An 8,836-nucleotide genomic window follows, 5' to 3' on the forward strand; every position below is an offset into this window, starting at 1 on the left:
CGTCGCGATCAGGGTAGCATTTGTCGAGGTCAACCCAGAATTCTCTTCATTCAACCGGGCGACCTCCTTTTGAAACCATTCGACGGACTGCTGTAGTTGTTCGAGCTCCGCTTCTCGATCGTGGAGGTCGGCGTCGCGAGTGTTAAGCGCCTGGTCGCTCTTCCGACGAGCGAGGCTGGCAATGCGTAATTTGTCTTCGGCAGCATCGCGGGCAGCAGCAAGGTCACGGTTTTCTTGAAGTAGATGGTCGAGACGGAATTCGAGTTCTTGGAGGTGTTGCATACTTCGGCGGTGCCGGACGCTGGCCGGTCGGCTGGGCGACCGGGGAGAACTCGGCGTCTCACCCCAGCCCTCCTACGCCATTAGCATCAAACAAACAATGGAAATCATCAAATCATCAGAAGTAATATCAAATAGAACTTACATAGACATCCGTCATGCTGCGGAGGGGCCGCTTGCCCTTGTCAGTGACGGGGTCGTAGGAGGAGGAAGAAGCGATCTCGCCGACGTCCAGGTCGAGGTCGGCGGGGGGAGATGGAGGGCGCGTCCCGCCAATCACGGGCGGCATCGCCCCAGCCTCGGGGGCTGGGGCTGGGGCTGGACCTGGACCTGGACCTGGGGCCTCGATCGCATTCGCTGCAAGTGCTGCTGCGCGTAGATCTCCACTGGCACTGTGCACAACCCGACGCAGTGAGTGCGTGCTACTCTTCGCGCTGGGTGGCCTACTTGGTCGGAGTATGGGTTTGTCATGTTCTGGCGTCTTGAGGATACTTGACCGTGGGCTGCGCTCAGGAGAGAGGCTTCTTGGGCTGGGCTTTTGGATCTTCTCCCAGTCATCGTCCGACTCGTGCTCAGGCGTAGGCCATGCGCGGCGTCCCAGCGCAGTCTCTGTAAACTTCCGGACTGGTGTTTCTGGTCGTGGCAGCACATGCTCGGGCTTCATCTCCAGCCGGGGCGTGCCGTCCCGTACCATGGCTCGCGCAGGTTCCTGTTCTGCGATCGCAGGGAGCGGACTGGGCGAGATGTCTCGTTCGCTTCGGGCTTGGGCAGACTCCTCTAGGGTCCAAGGTAGTCGTTGGTTGCTGTGCCGCCCGTGAATTGATGGAGAACGACGAAGCTCGCACGCAGGTCCTGGCTCTGGAATTGTATCCCCGGTGCTTAGGAGCTCTTCTCGAGGGACCTCTGGCGGACGCTCAGGTGCGAGGTCAGTTTTGATATTAGGAAGCTCCCTCGTAGTTTTGATTCCAAAAACATCATCCTCCTTGACTGGCTCTGGAGTTATATCTTGTCGAGGCCTTGGGTCGAAAGCCTCCGACGGATGTTGGATGTCCATCTTCACCTCCGGCACTTCTCTAGCAGCACCAAAGACATCATCTGCCGGACTCGGAATGTATCCGCTATCCCTAACCTCCGGTTGCAACTCTACCTCTCTAGCGATGGGAGCCTCCAAGACCTGGATCGCGCTGTCGCGACTCGCTTCCTGTTCCACGGTCTCTTCCTCAGCCCCATCTTTTACCGACTGTGCTGCCGACTGTGCTGCCGACTGTGTCGGGCTCGGGCTCGGACTCGGTCGACGAAAGAACCCTCGCTCGAGATTGGGAAATATGCTGGCAATCTTGCCTGACACAGGGGCAGGCTTGAGCTCTTCGGCTTTCTTCTCCTGCGCAGACTCCACATTGTGTAGAGCCTGCAACGCCGAGTCGGTGCTAGTCGTATTGAACTCCCTCGTCGTCACATCTCGCTCTATAGTTTGAGTCATGGTTTGAGCCCTGCTCTCTTTGGCTGCTTCTTCGGGGGTCTCGCCCACCCGCTCAATTAGAGCTTCGGGGATGGCAGACTCCTTGAACTCAGGGATTTCTGGTACAAACGGGGCCGCATGAGCTTCAGGGGACGATTGTGCAGATTGATCAGTGGTGTCAATCTTACCTTTGCCCCAGTCTATAGCAGGCCATGCGTCTTCGTCTTGACGGGCCGTGGAGTCTGACTCTTGAGCTTCAGCTGGCTCGGAGGGTTTGTCATAGGTTTGCTCTTCAGGTTGAATGGTGGGCTCCGCCAGCTCCCTCTCTAGCTGGGGCTCGTCAAGCTTTCCCTTGCGCTTCTTCTTCTCCTTTTTGGGGAGCTTTCTGACAAGCGGGACATCGTCCTCTTTCAATGGCTCGGTAGGTGATTCCATTGACTCGGTGACTGGTGGTATGCTTTCCTCGGGCACTGCTCTCGGGGTCTCTGCCTGTTCTTTTGTCGGTTCCTGCACAAATGCCGGCTCTGGAATTGATCCCTCTAGAACAGCCTCAACCGGTTCTGTCGGCATTGGAGCGTCTTGAGATTCTTCAGTCACCTCCGCTCCAGCCTGCGGTGCAGCGACATCGTCTTGAACTTTTTCCTTCGGTTCGACTGGAATCACCGTATCTAGCTGTTCAGCCTGCTTCTTCAGCTTCCTCTTCTCCTTCTTGGACAACTTTCTCGACACAGGCGTAGACCCAGCCTCGGGCTCGACGGGCTCTATACTCTGTTTTTGAATGGCCTCCTCCACCGGCTGCTCTGGCAAAGTCGAGTCTTCAGGTTGATTCAACACTTTGTCCTCCATAACAAGCTTGAAGTCGTCCTTCACACCCGTAGGCTCAACCGCCTCTCCCTGATTCTCTTGTTCTGGCGCTTTTTCTTCCGGCAAAATCTCCTTTTCAGCTTCATCCGCTACGGTCTCTTTCTCTTCCTGGACGACTTCCTGCGGCACATCCAGCTCCTTCACGGTGTCCGCTGTCTCCATCTTGTCCTCTTCCATCTTGATTTCCCTCTCGGCAGGCTCTTCCTGCGACACGTCCAATTCCTTCTTTTCTTCTGCCGGGGCGGTTGTTGCCTCCACTGGTTCATCTTGCACCTGCTCCATAAGTTCCATGGCAGGTGGAGTCACAGCTTCAGCAGTATCGGCAGCTTTAACATCCTTACCCTCAGTATCAACATCAGCGGTAACATCAGCGGCAACATCAACTTCCTTCTCTAACTGCTCCTGCTCTTTAGCCTGTTTCTTGGCCTTCTTCTTTTTCTTCTTAGACTCCTTGCGGCTCAACGTTGGTTCTTCAGGAATAAGAGGAGAGCTTTGGACGGGCTTGTCTTCCAGGAAATCTCCGAGTGGTTGTTCAATATCTCTTGTGGCCTCAGGTAGAACTGGCTCAGGTGTTTGAATTTGAGAAGATTCTTCGACGGGCTTGTCTTCCAGAATATCTCCAGGCGGCTGTTCTATTTCTCTTATTGCCTCAGGTAGAACTGGCTCAGGTGCTTGAATTTGAGAAGATTCTTCGACGGGCTTGTCTTCCAGAAGATCTCCAGGTGGCTGTTCAATTTCTCTTGTTGCCCCAGGTAGAACTGGCTCGAATGCTTCGATTGGGGAAGGCGCCTCTTCAAACTGAGGAATGTTTTCAGGCTCCTTGAGCTCTGCGCTCTCTAAAGGGGCTGGCTCGGGCAATTCAACATTGGGATCCCTAACTTCTGTTTCTTTAGCAGGGGTGGACGCTGGTTCCTCGAGTTGGCGAATTTCTGGCTCAGTCTCAGGTATGACTTCAGGGTCGACTTGTTCTGTTCGCCCCTGCTCTTCGATTGATCGCGAAGGGACCGTCTCTGGAGCTTGACCCTCCAAATGTACTTCGGCCCCCTGTGGTATGGCGGGTTCGGGAACAGTCACTGAAGGCTCATTGGATGGGCCGGCCTCATCCACATCCGCGACTTGCATGGCAGCCTTTTTCTTGTTCTTCTTGTTCTTCTTCTTGCTTTTTCCAGTGGAAGGCTCCTCGGGCTTGTCTTCATTTGCAGGTGCGTCATCCTTTGTCTCGACCTGCTGTTCTGTGGTGGTGTCGTGAGAAGGTAGAGGGGCGGCCTCAGTAATAGGTTCGTCTTGTATGGTTGCCTCAGCAGGGATTTCTCTGCTCTCGCCTTGCTCTGTTTGGGGCGTTGCTGCAGTAGGCTCAATTTCGGCAGTAGAAATTTCTTTGATCTCGGTTTGTCGTGAAACCTCTTCGGGGACAGGAAACGTAGTTGTATCTTGGACTGCAGATGGAGTAGGTTCAGTTGGTAGTTCCTCCGCTGCCTTTAGTACATCGGCACTCTGCTGATTATCATCCACAATGACCCAGGAAGAATCTGATTCGGCCGGAACTTCAGGCACTGCTACCGTATTCTGCACAATCTCAGGAGTACTAGGCTCATTTGGCTTGTCGTCCTCATGGGTTGATTCAGCAGGTTTCCATGATTCTTCAGCGGTGGCCTCAACAGCTGATTCCTGGGGAGTGGGTTCTTCAGGAACCATAATCTTGTCCTGGAACTCTATAAAAGCAGTAGGCTCAGACTTCTCTTCAATAGCCGGCTCCACGGGTCCGACAGGCTCCGTGGTCTCAGTCTCAGGCGCGGTTGCTTTCTCCTGTTCTTGTAAAGCAGCAGCCTTTTCCGCTTCACGCTGTTTCTTCTTCTGTTTCTTGCTTAGTTTTCTTGATGGCACGACGGGCTCAGCTTCAGGCTCCTCCGCAACGATATCGGCGGCTGGCTGGATGATTTCGGTTTCTTTGGCAAGCCCAGCTTCAGTTGTTGGCTGCGGTGCTAGTTCCTCCGTTTGCCGTTCAACGCTCTCAGGAAATTCGGAAATAGTGGTTGGGAGCTCCTCTTCGCTTGTCTTTTCGGGCTCAGCAACATCTTCCTTCTCCGGCACATTTTCTTGCATTGTTTCACTGTGTGACTCCTCCACTTTTTGACTCGGAATAACCTCTTCTCTACTCACATCCTCTTCTTCAACCACAGACCTTTCGACTGGCTTAACGATAGTCTCCTGTTGACTCTCTTTTACCGCGTCAGAATCGGCAGTGGTAGGCGTAGGCTCAACATCGACCTCAGCCGGCCCATTGTCGACTTCGGTACGTTCATGCTCTGGAAATGGATCGAGAGAAGCCATTTGCTGCTGCTGCTCTTTTTCTACCTGCGAAGACATATCGTTATCAGTCCAAGTCAAATCTTTATCGCTGTCGCCGTGGAAGCCGGTGTCGTGGGACTGATTATCTTTACCGTCTTCTTCAGCAGGCGAGAGTGCGGTCTCAGCGGGTGCTTCTGTCATTGTCTCCGCGCCCAGGGTAGAGGTTTGAGCCTCGTCGCTGGTGTTTGGGTTTGCTTCTTCGGCCGGAGTCTCGGGGTCTCGGACAAGTGTGGAGGTTGAAGGCTCGCTGTCGTTCTCAAGAGCTAGGAGCTTAGACTGGCGCTTCTTATCTTTCTTGGCCTTCTTCTTGTCCTTTTTGGAGAGTACCGGCTCAGGTGTGTTTGTCTCTGCAGATGGATTTGTGGCCTCGGGTTCGTGTTGTTCAGCGTCTATCGCACAAATAGGTTCTTCCGGCGCGTAGGTCTTAGGTTCGTCCTTGAGCAGGTCCTCAGAAGATGTTTGATCTGCAGAGACCTCTCTGTCATTGGACAGGGAAGTGTCAATTATTGTTGGTTCTTCGAGGGTCTGTTGGTCTTTCTGCTCAAGGACCGGTTCATTTCCCGGAACGGGCTCAAAAGGTGAAGAGATTTGTTCGGAGGGCGTTGCGGGCTCGGAAGGTTCATCTTGCTGTTCAGTAGACTCCCCACCAGCGAAGGAGACAGACTTGCGCTTCTTCTTATCCTTCTTAGCCTTTTTCTTAGCAGCCTTTGTCAACTCCTCAGAAGGCGGTACATCTTGGCTTTCGGGCTCGATGGACTCTTGCTCATTCGGTTTCGGCACTGTGTCCTGGAGCTCTTCAGCAGCAGCAGTAATGCTTTCTTGCTGCTCAGGTAAAAGGCTAGGCTCTGTGACAGCCTCAGCAGCTTGTTCAATGAAGGGCTCCTCATATTCCAACGCTGGACCAGCATATTCAAGAGCAGAAGCTTGTGTTTCTTTGTCAGCAGTGTCAACAGTCACCTGCTCTGGCTCAGCAGTAAGAGCCGTCTCAGTAATAGATTCGGATACAGCAGGCTGTTCAGTAACAGGCCCCTCCGAGGCAGGGGCAGGCTGTTCCTCATCCACTGAAGCGGAAGACAGGCCCTTCTTCTTCTTTTTCTTGTTCTTTTTCTTTGAGGACGATGTCTGAACTTCTTCTGCTGGCTCTGCTGGCTCTGCTGGCTCTGCTGGCTCTGCTGGCTCTGCTGGCTCTGCTGGCTGCTCTTGCCCCTGAGATAGGGCCAGTTCTGGCGTGGGCTCTTCGGAAAGAGTCGGTGTAGTTGTGGCTTCTTCGTCAGCAATGGGCGCAGTATCTTTTTCTTGGGGAGTTGCAAGGTCATCCAAGGTTGCTTCGCTAGGTACCTCAGAACCCGTGGTGTCCTGGGGAGATTCTTGCTCAAAGTGAGTTTCGAAAGAAACCTCAGCAGGAGCTGAAAACTCATCAAGTTTCTCAGCCGCCTTGTCCTCCTCTGTGGCGGTAGCAGGTTCCGATTGGCTTCGCTGTACCTCATCTTCTTCGATGGCCCTTTCTGTTGTCGCATCGTCACCCGCGGCAGCTGCACCCGGAGTCCATGAATCGGCAGGAACATCGGGAGTCTCCAAACCATCTTCCTTGATCGCTAGAGCAGCCTCGGTCGTGACCTCAATCTCAGGTTCGTCAACAGAAACTGAATGTCGCTTCTTCTTTTTCTTCTTCTTGTCTTTCTTCGAAGAGGTAGGCTGGGCCTCTTCTGCATCCTCAGTCGTAGTCGTACCGACTGTAAGCGGTGCAGCTTCCTCGAGAGCGGGTTGGATTGACTCTTTAGTTACAACAGGGGCGTCGGCCTCGGCACTCTTATCTTCTTGCGGCTCAAGGCTTGGCTGAGTCTCTGTCATGGCGGGCTCCTCTGTAACGGGAACTGCTGTCATGTCCTGTGTGGGCTCGAGTCCAGGCTCCCTGACTTCGGCTATGGTCGGCTCGTCTGCAACAGCTGGTCCGCCAATGGCACCGTCATTGTCCGTAAGCTGCTCCTCGACTTTATCTATGACCGTCTTATCGGTTTGCTCAGAAACCTCGTTGATATCTTTGGTTGGCTGCACTGATGTAAGTTCTTCACCGTCAGGAGGTACGGCCTCCGCCTGCTCTACCTCAGACCTGGGAAGCTCGGGGTCTTGATTATCATCCTGGACGGGGACATCGGTCAAGTCCTTCCCTGCAGCGGGATCGGAAGCTTGCACCTCTAGCTCTACCTCCTCAGACGCAAGTGACTGCCGCTTCTTTTTCTTATCCTTCTTTGCCTTCTTTTTCTGTGCGGCCGTCATTGGTGCAGCTTCCGAGGCAAACTGGTCTTCGGGGAGAGCATCACTGGTTTCAGCAGGTTGCTCTAGGTTGCGTGATATGTCCTGGCTTGATGCCTCAGATGGAGCAGTGAATGATTCTTCAAGGGCAGCTGGGCCCTCGGGCTCAACAACGACATCAGGGACAGTCTCTGTGGCGGGTGTTCCGACTGGTAACTCTGACTCGGGAGCGGCGGCATCAACAACGTCAGAACGCAGGCTTGTCCCAGCAATCGAGGTGACACTCTGCTTCTTCTTCTTCTTCTTGCTCTTCTTGCCCGTTGTTGAAGGCTCCCCCGCTTCAGGCTCAATTGTTGATTGCTCAGGCACATGTGGTTCGCTGTCATTGGTTTCCAGTTTCTCCACCGGCTGACCTGGTTCTAATTCGTTTGCGGTTTCCTCAGGAGTAGTTTCAGGAATAGTTTCAACGGCCTGGATGTCAGTGACCTGTTGTTCGGTGCCTGTGTCGGGTTGTTGGTTGTCCTCAAGCGGTGGGACTTGACCGCTGGTTTCGAGTGGGGCCACAACTTCTTCAGGGTTGGGCTCGGGCTCTGATTTGGGCGCCTCATCTTCCTTGGGGGTCTCCGTTAAGATCTCCTTGTCATCCGCGGAAACGATTTGTTGCTCTTCCACTCTGGATTCTCCGTCACCCAAACCAGGCGCCTCAGCATCGGGGCCCTTCTCGGAAGTCTCAGGCGCAGGCTCAGGTCGAGGAACATCAGCTGCTTCATCTTCAGGTTCGGCTTCCGCCACACTCTTGCGCTTATTCTTCTTCTTCTTCTTACTGCTCTTGCGCGAAAGCGAAACATCATCTGGTTGCACAGGCTCTTCTTTGTCGTCTTGCTTGGGTTCGCTAGTTTCCGGCAGATTTTCGGTTTCAGGTTGAACGAAAGGAACAGCAACGTCTGCGGTGGCAGAGCTGTCTTGAGCTTCCTGGTTCTGGACCTGCGCATGCTCGGGCTCAGTCGACTTCTCTGGGAAGTCTGCGGGTTCAAGAGAATCGGATTGCTCAGTGAGCTTGCGCTCAGCGGGCGTGTCATCCATGGGCACAGCTGGCTCTTCAATCGGCTTCTCCTCGGTGGCTACCACGGCCTCTTTGCCGAGTTCCTCTGGTACTTTGTCCGTGGTGGCATCTGCTGCATTCTCTATATTGTCGTCTGAAGCGGGAACAGACTCATTAGTAGCGTGTTGAGTCTGGTCGATAGACTTTGCCGCCTTCTTCTTTTTCTTCTTGGCTTTCTTGGAGAGGCCACTTTCGACGGGGCCCTCTTCTGGCAACTCTGGCTGAATCGGCTCGGGATCTATGGTTATGTTTGGTTCAGTCGCCTCGGGGATAATCTCAGCTGCGGCTTCCTCAAGAGCTGGCTCCTTTTGTGAAGATGTTGGCTGCTCAATGGCAGGGGCTGGTGTATCTTGCACGAGAAAGGGCTCGCCACTTTCAAGGGCAGGGATCTCTGGGCCTGTATTTGCTTCAACGAGAGCGGGCTGTACCTCTTCAGATGCAGGAGCCCCTAATGCAGATTGTTCTTCTGTTTCTTGCTCTGCAGCCGGTTGGTCAACATCAGCCGTGGGTGCTTGTGGAGGCAGAACACT

Source organism: Aspergillus mulundensis (genome assembly GCF_003369625.1).
Source record: "Aspergillus mulundensis strain DSM 5745 chromosome Unknown scaffold_1, whole genome shotgun sequence".
NCBI lineage: Eukaryota > Fungi > Ascomycota > Eurotiomycetes > Eurotiales > Aspergillaceae > Aspergillus > Aspergillus mulundensis.